At 36.4% G+C, this 14,540-nt stretch overlaps 1 long non-coding RNA gene across 3 annotated transcripts in view; it reads left to right on the forward strand.

Moving 5' to 3' along the window:
• Nucleotides 1-14,540, forward strand: part of LOC309476792 — a 32,962-nt gene extending 18,422 nt beyond the window's left edge. The window contains exons 4-9 of one of the 3 annotated variants that reach the window (XR_014198365.1): nucleotides 386-535; nucleotides 1,665-1,884; nucleotides 2,280-2,347; nucleotides 2,967-3,194; nucleotides 9,183-9,375; nucleotides 13,146-14,540. This is a non-coding gene — a long non-coding RNA (uncharacterized lncRNA). Of the gene's footprint in view, nucleotides 1-385; nucleotides 536-1,664; nucleotides 2,383-2,966; nucleotides 3,195-9,182; nucleotides 9,376-13,145 lie in introns of all 3 variants that reach the window. The other 2 variants (XR_014198363.1, XR_014198364.1) reach the window with 2 other exon arrangements.

Below are 14,540 nucleotides of genomic sequence, written 5' to 3' on the forward strand. Positions count from 1 at the left end.
AATTATGGGATATTTGTCATATGGTACTATGATACTGCTTTTTACGTCTTTTCGGGCGTATACCATGGTATTTTTGTAAGTATTTTGGAGTACACCATGTACTGTAAATTCAGTACCTTGTATTGATCAAAGTACCATGGTATTACCATCGGATACCATCATTGCAACATGGTCCTGCTAAAGATTGAGGATTGTGGAGATGTTGTTTCAGATACGTTGCCGCTCTTGTTGGTTTTGAAGGGCATCTTTTCAGTATTTTTGTGTTGACAGCGCAGTTTTTCATGATGTTAGCTGTTGGGACGGCTTTGATGCAGGAAGGGTGGGCTGTCGCTGGGAGTTTGGAGTGTGTTCGGTGACGAGGAACATAACAGAGTTATTTCTATAGACAGGACAGTGAGGAGAAGCCTGAGGAATGAACACACGCAAACACAGACACATCGAGTGCTGCAGGGACATCCGTCCCCAGACGCTCCAAATGGACACAGTAAGGAAGAGGTCACCTCTATATTTGGCAAGGTCATCAAAGAGCCTGGAGGTAAAACGAATGATGTTTCATACTTGTGTGATTTTGAAAATGAGGCCTTGTTGAACTCATAGGGAGGAATAATGACACATTAATGATGTGATGAGCTGATGTGATGAGAGGGTGAGGAAGTGAATGCTCTTTTAGAGGAGGAGAGGGACATCTCTCCATCCAATTTCACCTGTTCAGCTCTGATAGCTTCACTGGTGGGGGATAATGATGCAGAATAAATGTATGACCACTACAAAAAACATCTTGTCAGTAATGTTATATGAAAAAAATATGGTTGCTAATTTAAATTATATTGGTTAAAATTATAAAGTCATATTTCTTGTACTAATTTAAAGGTTATGAATTTATATTTATTTCAATAAAAATATTTAATTGTGTCTGAAAGGGTTCTAAAATAGGCACAAAAAAAAAAAAATATATATATATATATATAAAAGTAACTAACTTTTTGTCACAGTGTATATATATATATATATATATAGTTTAAAAAAACATTCTGCATTTTGGTATAAAACAATTGCTGAATTAAACAAGTTCTCATTAAAATAATATATTAATTAATATTATATATTAATATTTAATAACATTATATATTAATTTGTTGCACTAATTTTAAACCTAATGAATTTATGCCTAAAAGACAAAAATGTTTGAATGTTTTTGAAAGACTTCTCTTTTAGAAGGCTGCATTTATTTGATGAAAAACAGTAATATTGTGAAATGTTATTACAATTTAAAAGAACTTTTTAATAAAAAAAGTTAAAAAAAAACACTATCATTTTATTATTTTTAATATTATATTATTTTATTATATTTTTGTTTTATTTTTTTCGTGTATTAGTTGTATGTTCATGTCAATTCATGTTGGCTCCTCATTGTTTTATTCCAATTCCCTTTGTTTTTAAGTGATAATATACACCTAATGAAGATAGTACATATATAATATGATCTCATATTGCCATCTTAACTAGCATCAATGTAGTCTAGTTTATTTATCTTATTTATTATCATACTCTAAATTAAGAGTAGCAGTTTGAAAGTATCTTCCCCACCATTAAAACCACTTTCTCTCTCTCTCTCTCTCTGCCGCCCATCATCATCATCATCATCATCATGCTGTTCTGTTCAGGTCACCTGTCCTTGACCCCTCTGCTTTGTGTGCTCGGCTTTCTGGAAGTTTCTCTGATTTGCCGTGCCGTGCGGTTCATCGAACCCCTCAGAGGGTCTTTCACCTGTCTCCTAACTGCTCCCAGAATGCAACACTGCGCAGAACAACACAAGCCTGGCAATTAGAGAAATGGAAACTGGAGTGCTCTTCCGAGAGGGGAAATAATTGGATGTTAGAGCGTGTATGTGTGGACTGACTTGATTTACTTTTCTCATAGCAATTACTGTCGTCGAATAAAATGCAGCAATTTCGGCATTATTGGAATCGTTACCTTTACGCCCCTGTAGTTTATTACAGACTTTCTTATTTGGACACTGCAGATGAATGAAAGTAAGCAGTCAGTGGCTCTGAATGGGATTTCTTTGCTAAGATAAACGTTCTTGCTGCTTTAACGCCATTTTCCGCGCTCTCCTTTTGTCAAACTTCCTATAGACGGCCACATTCCCATTGTGAGCACACCTGTTTCGTTTGCACAAACACGCGAGTCACCAAACAAAACTCAACGACACCTGTGCAAACAAACTCAACCTAATGTACACGTTTCTTTTTCCCCTCGTTCTTTTAGAAATCACACAGGCTCAAGGAAACACACACACACAAAGAGACAAGGACAAAAGTCAGAGGATTTGGCAAACAAACACACAGTATGTTATGATATAGAGACGATCGAGCACACACTGTACGTTTACTCACACATTGTTTCGTTCAAGTTTATTTTCTAGGTTATATAATTTGTTTTGAAATGTAAACATACTGTATTTTAAAAGGTATATTATACATTAAAAATATGCTAAAATTTTTAATAATAAATATCAAAATTACATTAATTGAACATTTTGACTAACCAGTCAATATATATATTATATATATATTTATATAATTTAATATTTAGTCATATTTTTTGTATATAAGCATCCAAATACAAACCATATTGCATTTGTGTATGTGGTTCAGTAATTTTTTTTAGGTGATATTACTTTTGAAATGTAAATCGATTTTTATAAGTGTTTTATACATAAAAAAATCAAATCAAATATTAAATAATAATAAAAAAAATTTATATATATGTTTATGTGTATAAAACTATGACTGGTTTGTGTTTGGAAACTTTCTACATCGCGTCTGGTTGCGACATGGTGCCAAGGTGACAAATGCAAACCAATATGTGTGTGTGTGTGAAATCGTCACACCATAATGTGTTTTCAAAAGTTCCACCCCAATTTGACCTTGCAAATCCCTCTTCTAATTCCATCTGTTTATCAGCACTTGTTGATGGAGGGCAGCAGATTCTGGATTTAGAAGAAAACCTTTATCGAGTCCCATCGCCTTTGAAACGGATGACATCGATCGCGCAGCCAGAAGATTGTGACCCCCTCCTGCCCTGGAGGACGATCAATGGACCTGCGCTTCACTCCTCCAACATCAGCAGAGGATTAAACAATCTCCCAGAACAACACAATTAACTCCGATTTATCTGACATCAATATTTAGGTACACACTACAGAAAGCACATAACACTTGAGAAAACATTTACATTTTTGCATACTACATGCCAATATTAAAGGGGTCATGACAAGATTTTTATTATTATTCTTCTGCTTCTTCTTCCGCTCTGGAAATCTATGGCAGCCCATAGAACCGTATGGTAAAAAGTTGTTAATTTAGTACACAGATAGAGGTTAGTCCAAACTTTCACCACAGTAAATTTGAGTTAGTCTCTAACTGAATCCCTCTAGCGCCACCAACTGTCCAAAATTTTACCTGCATTTATGCGAATAACTTTTGAACCGTAAGGGCTAGAAACAAAATTCCCTGTTTCCTCTGATACCTTTGACGTTTCGATTGCAATTGAAAATGTGAAAAAAATGTTTAACTCCACAGATCATATTTAGACCATGTTGGCAAAAAAGATATCAAAAGCTTTTTGTTCTCGAATAATGCGCAAACGAATTCGACGAAGAGCACGCCAAATGATATCTAGGCTATATTAACGCTTTAGTGTATTCAGACCGAACTTGGTACATGTCATCCCCGGCTACATGTGATGTGGCGTTTCGGCACAATTTACCAAATTGAAAGAGTTGCCATTTTGAATGCTAATTTTACAGTATGAAACATTTACAAAATAGCATAAAAGTACATTTGCAACGCAATAGAAGTGATTCAACTTAAAGAAGTGATTCAGTGTAGAATCTTAGAGTATGCGGTATAATAAATAAAAAAATGCAAATAGCTTTATGACAATTTATAACATTAAACTATTTACAATCTCAAACACCAATTTTACAGCATTCATTGTACACAGTAGGCTATCATTTAGAAATAGTATTGATTTAATTAGCATATGGTGTAAACGATTTGAATAATTTAAGATTGAAGACGTACAAATAACAGCAAAGAGTGTGTTTGTATGAGTTGGTCTTGATCTGTGAAGTGTGTAAATGGTGGTGGGTTTAAACAAAAGGTAGAATTGAGGAAAACTGCTTTTGATAGATCAGAAAGAGAAACCCCTTTATTTTCCATCAGGATCAAATGAGTGGTCTTTGAAAGACCAGCGGACTGTGTTTTATTAAGTAGGAGTCCAGTCTGGAGCCGTCCACATCAAAAACGAGTTCTTTGAGTGGCCTTGCTTTTTACCAAAGCGTTATTCTCTCCTAATGGAGAACTGAAAGCCGCCGCGACCTCTAAGTTAACCTCCACCGAGTCATAGATGCTCTCGGAATGGATATTTCACCTTGTAGTTTACTAGTTTACCTCTCTGCAGATACACAGCACATAACCGCTACACTACAGCATCACAAACAACATGCATTTGATTGGCAACATTAATGTCAGCAGGTTTTGCTATTCTCATGGGCTTTGCTAAAGGATATCAAAACAGTATTGTGTGTTTGTGAGTACTTGTAGAAAAGGTTCCCACAGCTCAAATGGGGTGATTATTATTTTTTTGGTTATTAAACTGGTTTAGCATCCATACAAGGAAGCTTCACCAATGCATTTCTACCGTATAACACCCATGAGGTTTGAATCAGGCTTTTTAAATGAGTCTAGCTCCACTATCTACTCATTTATGCTGTTTAATCTGTATCCTTTGGGTGTACTATGAGCCTGATAAGGAAGTTCTTAAAGGGATAGTTCACCCAGCAATAAAAATTCACCCTCATGCCATCCCTGATGTACTGTATATGACTTTCTTTCTTCAGATAAACAAAGATTTTTAAGAAAATAATCCATCTCTTTGAGTCCATATAATGCAAGCATTAGCTGCTTTTAAAACCACACACAGCGAACGTGATGGTAATCCATACGACCCCAGTGGATGAATCAATGTCTTCTGAAGCAAAGTGATAGGTGTGTGAAAGAAAAATACTAGTATTTTAAACTTTTTTAACTATAAACCACCGCTTCTGGCCAATAGTTGGACTAAGCGCAGTTCAGCTTGACATTAACGGAAGTGCGTTGTGAAGTTTGCATGAGAAGTAACACGGAAGCACAGAAGACGCGAGCTTCACAACACACGCATGTTTATGCCAAGCTGAACTTAAGGGTCGTGACACACCAAGACTTGAACGCAGGAGCAGAACACACATGCTAGTAGACAGTCGCCTTTAGTCCTTTTGGTGTGTTCAAGCGCAGCTTTTTGGTCTACACAAAGCCGACGCGAAGCGACAACACAGTTGCTTAAAGTTGCCCAGAAGTGATGGTTTATTATCGTTAACTAAAACTAAAACCATAAAAAAATTCCATTACTTGAAATAAAATATACGGAGCCCTGCACATGACATGCAGACAAAAATGTATATATCGTGGCCACGAATTAAGAATTTGTTCCCACAGGGAGCGAATTAGTAAAACATGCTGATGTATTATTAAGTCGTGCGAATGAGTTGTTAATTCATGGCTTCGATATATATATTTTTTTCCTGCATGTCAAGTACGGGGCTCAGTAGAAATAAATGTTAACTGAATTAAAATAAAGTTTGATTTTTTTTTTTTTTTTTTTGCTAGTTGCCAAGGCAACTTTTTCAACATTGCAGTTTAGCTTGAATAACTAAAATAACTAAAGCTAAATGACCTAAAACAAATAAATAAACATGAATAAAAACCATATAGACGTATAAAAATAATAAAAATGACTAAAACTACAACCTGAAATTAAATTGAAAATAGAAAAATAAAAACAAAATATTAACAAAAACTATAATAGTATATCAATGATACTAAAATAACACTGGCTTAAAAACAGGTTATTTCTTTAAAAGACTCAAGGTACGATCGGTCACTAATGTTTTTTTTTAAGGCGGGGTCAGGAAGAAAGGGTAAATTAAGGAACCGCTACTAATCTAAAGTGGCTGAGTGTGTTTGCGTCATTAGTATCAATGGAGCTGTACAGAGTGTGTCTTTCACCCTTAAGGCACATGTACAGCATGATAACACCAACCAGATCCATTTGTCAGATCAACTTCCCTGCAATTAGACGAGCTCGTGGCCCAGCCATATCAAATCAAATCACTCTGACGAATCTACTCTCTTTTTGTCCCCCTGGCTCGACTGACTCTCTTTCTCTGCATTCGAGTTCAGACATGATGCCAGCTCAGACAGATTCATTAACTGCTTGGCTTCGTCGTGTTGAAGGCTTCAGTCAACATCGGATGTGATGTTAAACTCAACATCTAGATGTGGCGTGACAGCAAACAGATTCCTATTATGCTGCATTAAAATTCTCAATTCCTATCTCAATTTAATGTGTAATTATAAGTCATCCAGATAAATGATGTTTTGTGCTTTTATTGTAATTCCATTTGGTGCCACTAGGGTTATTATCGTTAACTAAAACTAATACCATAAAAAATGTACTGTAGTATAGTAGTAGTATGCCATTGGCCACTGGGTGTTTTTGATTTGTGTTGTTCTGAAAGGCTTGTATTTGTGAAAAGGTTAGTGTGTCGTGTTTGTTGCTATGCGTGTTTGCTTTCCGCATGATGTTAATTCCAGGTGATACGAGTGAGTAGCAGAATCAGGTCAGTGATAATCGAATATTTCCCCTCATCTGGACAATAAAGGTCAATGCTCGTACCTAGACATATCAGCCCCAGGACACCTACTGTACCACACTGTGTGTGTCTGTCTGCCTCTGTGTGTATGAGTGCGTGTTGCAATGATACACCATGACGAAATGCGTTTCAGTTCTATTTTTATATATCCACGTTATGAATTTTAATGCTTTCTGCAGTCAAATTCACCCAGTTATGTCAACATGTTGAAGTACTGTTGAACCATCACCGCATGTCATCCAACGAGAGTGTATGTCATTATTAATACTTCTAGTGTAGTCATAGGTTTTGATTGACACAAGGTTTTTTTGGTTTTTTTGACAAAGTTTTGTCATAAAAGGAGCAATTTTCCAACCAGTTGTAGGGCTGTTCGGTTCCAGGTTTTTCAGTCGACTTCAACTCCCGACTCCCACAATAGGAATCGATTCCACTCTAATCCATTTACTTTACATCAAAACAGGGCCAGAGGAATACAAGATTGCAGTCATTATTACACACTATTTTTTTTCCCCTGACACAAAGCCTTAAATTCCCCTTATTAAAACAGCACTCTTTAAGGATGACTGTCCAAATTAGTCCAATTTGGCGATGACATGACCTTGAAATGATGTATAGTTATTAGTGGTTGCATGAGCAGCGGCTGAGCATTCTCCGTCTTCATTAGTTATGGCCATGGCCACATTCAAGGATTACAATGTCAAGATTCATCATATATATATATATATTAGTGCTGTGAAACGATTAAAATATTTAATTGCGATTAATCGCACATTTTTATCTATTCTAAATGTCCCTTGATTTCTTTTTGTCCCATTATTTTTTTCTCATTTTAATGCTCTTATCAACATGGAAAAGTGGATCGGCTTGCTTCTTACAAATATTTTTTTATTGAAAACAACATTGGCATATACTGTAGTTTTCAATTTCACACTAACATTCTCAATTGGAGCAAAAAATTCATATCAGAGAATTCGCATCAGCTGTGTGCTTGGCCATCAAGTGGTATTTCAGACTGGACGTGCTGCGATGATCGCTCAGTTCACAACGACAAAACACACAGATCACTTTGGTCTTGTCAATGGAACCATTTCGCAACTTTTTAAAAGTAAACTTTCCATTCAGAATCTTATTGGCATCCATTTCGGCATCTCACTCTCGCCATCCACTCAAAACGTAACGTTAGCCTTCTACTCTTCGGCCGGCTCGCAAGCCCAAACAAGTGTGTGCGGCGTGCCTGTTGTTTTGTTCCCGGCCTAGCTAGATCCGGTGTGCTGTTGTAGTTTTTCTAACGTTACTAGTTGATGCAACAGCATGTGAAAAAAACTACAAAGTTTGCTAGGCCAAAAAGAACGTTAATCTCGCGATAAAAAAATTGACGCCGTTAAAATGGGTTTGCGTTAACGCCGTTTAACTGACAGCACTAATATATATATATATATATATATATATATAATATTTATATATTGGCTTTATATCAGCATCGGCCATCAAAAAAACTATTTTGGTCGACCACTAGTTGTTATAACCATTGTTACTTAGTTAGTTGTTGCCAATACTTAATTTTACAGAGGTAAAAGTCACGATAAACAGCTGTGGTCGAATATTATGTCAGAATTAAATAAGAAGGAAAGATACTGGCTGCATCCGAAATCCCATGCTTCCCTACTATATAGTAGGCGAAAATCAGTATGTGACAAAAGAAGTATGTCCGAATTCACAGAACTTATAAAAGAGTAGACATCTTCCGGTGAGATTCTGAAGTGTGCATACGATGGACTCTTTCCTATCCCATGAGGCCACGGGAGAGGATTTATGAATGGCAGTGAAGCGACGCAACTGACGCTGGTTGGTCACATGATCATGAAAGCATTGAGAATGTAGTACATCCAGATTACATTCACAAAACACATTCATACTATATAGAACATACTTTTTTAGCGGTCGTGAAGTAATTACTTGTTCAAAATAAGTGCATACTCTAGAAAGTGAGCGATTTCGGACACAGCAACAGAGTCAACAACAAGAGTCAACTCCCCATCACTAACTAGTTGTGCACTTTGAACATTTGTGAAATACACTAAAATACTGTATATATAAAATATGTTGTTATAACAGACCATTAAATGAAATAAATAAATAAACAATGGAAAAAATATTTATATAGCGCTTTTCTTGGCAAGGGGGAATATCCTCAACAACCACCAATATATCTAATGGGGCACTTTAAAGGTTTCGGTCAAATGATATGGACATATCATATGACACTGTTTTTATGACTGTTTCATTTTCTAGGTATTTTTCCAAACAGCTCAGCTGATACTCCCACCACTTGTGTTTCGCAATACTTGGGTCAAGAAAAACAGAAAGAAAGCTAAACTTACTATATGAAAACCTTTCATGTTTTCTCTGTTTCAAACAATTACAGATGCTGGTCGATGGAGCGTGAGAGAAAGACAACATCAAAACCGTGTGTGTGTGTGTGTGTGTGCGTAGTATGTTCACCTGGTGTTGCTCTGGCTCGACTGACTCTGGAATCGATGGACTTCAGGAGTTACAGTGTTACTGACTGCCGTACTACCAGTACACTCCAGTTCACTTGACAGGACGTATTATTCCTGGTACTGTCACAAGCACTGAACATCCACTGCAACAATGTTTACTTGTACTTTGTTCAAATCGTCAACATAATTTACCAACGAAACGCTTAATATATACTCTGGTTTTATTTGTTTGTACCCTTTCACATCATTTGCGACAAAAAACGTTAAAAATCTTCTTTAACGATGTCTGTTTGTACTTTTTTCAAATCGTCACCACTATACAACAAATGCTTAATATCTACTATGACAATGTTTATTTGCACTTTGTTTGAATTGTCACCTCAGTTTACCAACAAAGCACTTAAAGGGATACTTCACCGATTAGCATTAAGCTTTGTATCAGTAGAAACCCGGTAGTATTTTCGAATGACTGTGCTTCCCTCCCTCATGTCCCCCTGAGACAAGAGATTTCTGTATTGTGTGTCTGGAGAAAAACCTCTGATGACGCAAAAATCGTCATTTTGCATCATCTGAGGCTTTTTTGTCCAGAGGCGAGAGACTACAGCCAGTAGTAGGAGCTCGTCCCGCATGTTTTCAACCCGCCCATAGGGGGATCTCACAATAAAACGGCGTCTTTTCAGTTTCGAGTCGACTAGTAGCCTAGTTGTATCATTTCTTCCGATACTGCCCTCTGTAACCGGTAGGCGTGGCTTGGGAGTGGCCTTGTAGGGCAGCGAAGCAAGTGCATTCTGGGAGTTGTTGTCTTTCATCCACATGAAAATACATTTTCTGGCTTTTCTCAGTCTAGAAGGCACCAACTTCTAAAATAATTTCACATTTCTACTACATAAATGACCCAATTTAAATACACATTCATCTTTCCAGCGGTGAAATATCCCTTTAAACTACACTTTGTACTTTTTTCCATAATTTACAATAGAACAAAAAACTGCTTTAACATTGTAACAGTAATTTGCAAACAACACCCTAAATATAACAATACTATAACAATGTTTGTTTGTCACCAGTGGTTGCAGACAAAGCGCTAAATATCTGCTTTGACCATTTTTTGTACTTCATCTGACTTGGTGTAACAAAGATTGTTTGTACTTTGTTCAGTTATTGCAATTTGCAAACGAAACCCTAAATATCCACGATAACAATGTTTGTTTGTGCTTTTTCTGACTTGGTCACCACAGGTTGCAAACAAAATGCTAAATATTTGCCTTGACCATTTTTTGTGCTTCGTCATGACTTGCTTTTTGTTTGTACGTTGTTCAGTTGCTGCGGTTTGCGAACAAACCCTAAATAACCACTAAAACAAAGTTTGTACTTCATCCGACTTCTCACCACAGGTAACAAACAAAACGCTAAATATCTGCTTTAACAATGTTCGTTTTGACTTCCAGCCACAAGTTGCAAACAAAATCCTTAATATCCACGATAACAATGTTTGTTTGTGCTTCATCCGAGTTGTCACCACGGGTTGCAGACAAATCGCTAAATATCTGCTTTGACCATTTTTTTGTACTTCGTCTAACTTACTTTAGCAATGTTTATTTGCATTTTGTTCAGTTACCGCAATTTAACTTTTAACTTTGCTTTAAGTGTTTGTTCGTTCTGTACTTTATTTTGACTTCTCACAAAACCCTTAATATCCAGAGTGACGATGTTTGTTTGTACCTAGTTTGACTTGTCCTCACAACTTGTCCTTTTTGTTCTTTGTTCATTTTGTCACAACAATCTGCAAACATCTGCAAAAACAATCTGCCATTTTGTTTCACTTGTCAACCCAGTTCCCAAACAAAATGTTAAATACCCACTCAAACAACATTTGTTTGTACAATGTTCAACTTGTCCCCACAACTGCATGTTTAGCTGAAAAATAATAATTATCTGTTGGCTTTTGCCACAATTTTGTTTCACAAAGGGATGCTTGAAGGTCCAAAATGTGTTATATTGTTTGTGAATGTATTTGGAGGAAAAGTCAATCCGATCTGCATTTATTATTGTATATGTGTACAGAGGTGTCGTGTGGCGGCCCCGTTCCCCTTTATCTGTCAGGGTTCGAAACACACATGCCGTGCATAATGTGTGCTGATGGAGGCAGGTTAAGACCCCACAAACGTGTGTGTGTGCGTGATGCATGTTGAGAGGGGAGGTTAAAGGGCTAGAGTCTGGGAGTGTGTGAGAGTGTTTTGACAGTAGCACTGCCATCGGCTGCATACTGTATAGTGCGTTTCATCGTATTTCCCTCAGGTAAACAAGGCATGCCTCCTCTGCCAAACACAAAGACTACATTAGACCCCTCACACAAACACAATATTATTTATCCATGATTTTCTGCTTTATGCTTTCGGTACTATTCAAATTATTCAGTGGTTCTTACTGTGTGAACTATGTGTAATTTATTTCAAAAACACAAATCTTTTCAAAGCGGATAGTGCTTTTTTCAAATTCTGTTGAGAATTCAAGCAAAGTACAAAGAAACACTAAAGCAGATACTTGGCATTTATTTAGCAAATAGTGGTAAAAAGTCGAAAAAGTATAAACAATTGTTTTATAGCTGATATATAGCGTTTTGTTTGCAAATTGTATTGGAAAGTTAAATAAAGTGCAAACAAAGCTTGTTTAACTAAAGGAATTGATATGTTAACAGTCTGTTAACTTATTACAAAAACACATATGTACCAATATTGCACAAATATTGTCAAAACAGATATTTAATGTTTTTTGCAAATATTGTTGAGAAGTCAAGAAGAAGTACATTTTGATATAAGCAATATTTTTAGTGGATATATGGCATTTTGATTGATTTCGAACGAAGAGCAAACAAAAATGGTTAAAGCTGATTTAGTATTTTGTTTGGCAAATTCTGGGACGATTCGAACAAGGTACAAACAAATGTTCGATACGATATTTCACTTTTTGTTAGTGAACTGAGCTGGCAAAATGAACCAAGAAATTGTGGTGAGATGCTGAACAAAGTACAACAATTGTTAAAACGGATTTTGAAAATGTTGTTTGTTCGACTTCTCACCACAATTTACAAAATACAAACGTTCTTATAACATGTATTGTTTTGTTTGCAAATCACATTGATTATTCAAACAAAGAGGAAACAGAAACTGTTAAAGTGAATGTGGCACGTCGAACAAAGTACCATGACAGTTTATTTCTGATTCTCTTGTTCTGGCTAACCTTGTAAATGTCCACCTGTGGGAAAACAATGTATTCCCTGCAGTCTAGCTCTCTTTCTGTGTTGGTGTGACATAAAGTGACAGAATGTTTTAGTGTGACAATGATTTCAGCCTTACAAAATGTCACCGTTCTGCTCTCTTTCCTTTAACACATCTCTCTGTGTGTGTGTGGAAAGCGAGAGATAGAGCTGCAATCACACACACACACACACACACACACACACACACACACACACACACACACACACACACACACACACACACACACACACACACACACACACACACACACACACACACACACACACACACACATATATCATATGTACACACACAAACCTGCCAGCGCATAGGAAAAGTTGTGATCAGAGCAGAAAGCAGATGACAGCGGAATTTTGCAATTATGCAAAAAAAAAAAACGGGTTTCTATTACTTGAATTTCCTCTCTCCGAAGGAGTTTTGGCTGCGTAGAACAGGGTAACAACAATATTTTAACACTTTGTAACTGCTTTCAGAATGAGGGTAGCATATTCAAATGCAAAATATTTCCTTTCAAAGTTCTCTCTCTCCTCCCTCCCTCCTCTCACACTGTATTGTATATGTTCCTGTTAAGAGTATTCAAATTAAATACTCGTTTCTTTTCTTCAGAATCAAAGCAGGGAAAGAACAAAACCCACCACACACAGATCAGAGCGCTGTGTTCCCCAGGACAGAGAGGGGTCTTCTGGGTACCGGCTGAACTGACAACCCCTGGAGCAGCTACACGGCTCTTTGCACAAATTGAACTGACAGCAGCTTTTTCCACAGAACGTATGAAGTCCTGACTAGCAAAGAACTGTGTTATGTCCAGTTTTTGGCAAAGCTGTTTATACTGAGCAAACTCTCTCAATAATGGTGTTTACTCATACTAAAATACTCTGACAGAGTTTTCTGCACTACTATTCAGTGGCGACGCGACACTGCTTCTGAATCTACTGCGTGAAAAAGACAGCGTAACCGTGTCGTTCGACTCCCAAACGAATCTGTCTTTTGAGCCGGTTTTGAGAATTGTGAAATCTTTTTAATGAATCAAAATAAGCAGTTTACAACTTGCTGTTATGTTGGGATTTATGGCTTGTAAGACTTAGGGTTCATTTACATGACAACGATGTACTAAAAATGGGGTTAAAAAAAAACAACTTTTCGTGTAAAGACGACTTGTCAAAACGATCACGTTCACACGGATCCACGAAAATGACTAAAATCGCTGTATTATTCATGCCAGGCCAGTAGTTGGCGACGTGATTTTGTAAAGAAACACTCCGAGTCCACGCCTATAGACTGAACACATGCGCACGACGTCACTGTTCTCACAAATTTAGTTTTTTGTAGTTTGAGATGATAATGGTATCGTTTTCAAAAACGTGCACTTTTTCAAAAGTTTGTGTTTTCAGGTCCCAAAAACGCCTTTGTCGTGTAAATGAACGGAAAAACACCTTAAAAGTTTTCAGTATTTAGTCGAAAGCGGTGACGTGTAAAAACAGCCCCTCTAATTATTCTTTGGTTTTTCATGACATATGTCATTATGAGTTTTTATCATATATATTTTTCATAAAAATTACATTTTATTTGATCCAAAAGACTGCAACAAGATGTTAAAAGTCAATGTGAACACTTTTTTGTAAGAATTGTTTAAAAAATGTTTATTAAAGAAATGATACCTTGTATTTGTTAATGGAACCGGAATAGTTAAATTCCTTACAATTGCATTAAAACTTTTGGCAGAATAACAAAAAATGTCACAGTGCAACCAATGAAATCTGACTCTGAATGAATCACTTTCAGGAAACCAGTTTTTTTTAGTCAAGCAAAAACTTACAACATGTTGTTACATTGTATTTACGCTCATAATACTTAAAGGTAACACTTTATTTTACAGTGTCCTTGTTACATAACATGTATTTACCATAGTAACATGTAGTTAATTATTATGACTCAGTACTTAAATATATAATTACACTGTAACAATGACACCTTAAAATAAAGTGTAACCGACTAAAATTA

This window comes from Leuciscus leuciscus (assembly GCF_965113295.1).
Source record: "Leuciscus leuciscus genome assembly, chromosome: 15".
NCBI classification, from domain to species: domain Eukaryota; kingdom Metazoa; phylum Chordata; class Actinopteri; order Cypriniformes; family Leuciscidae; genus Leuciscus; species Leuciscus leuciscus.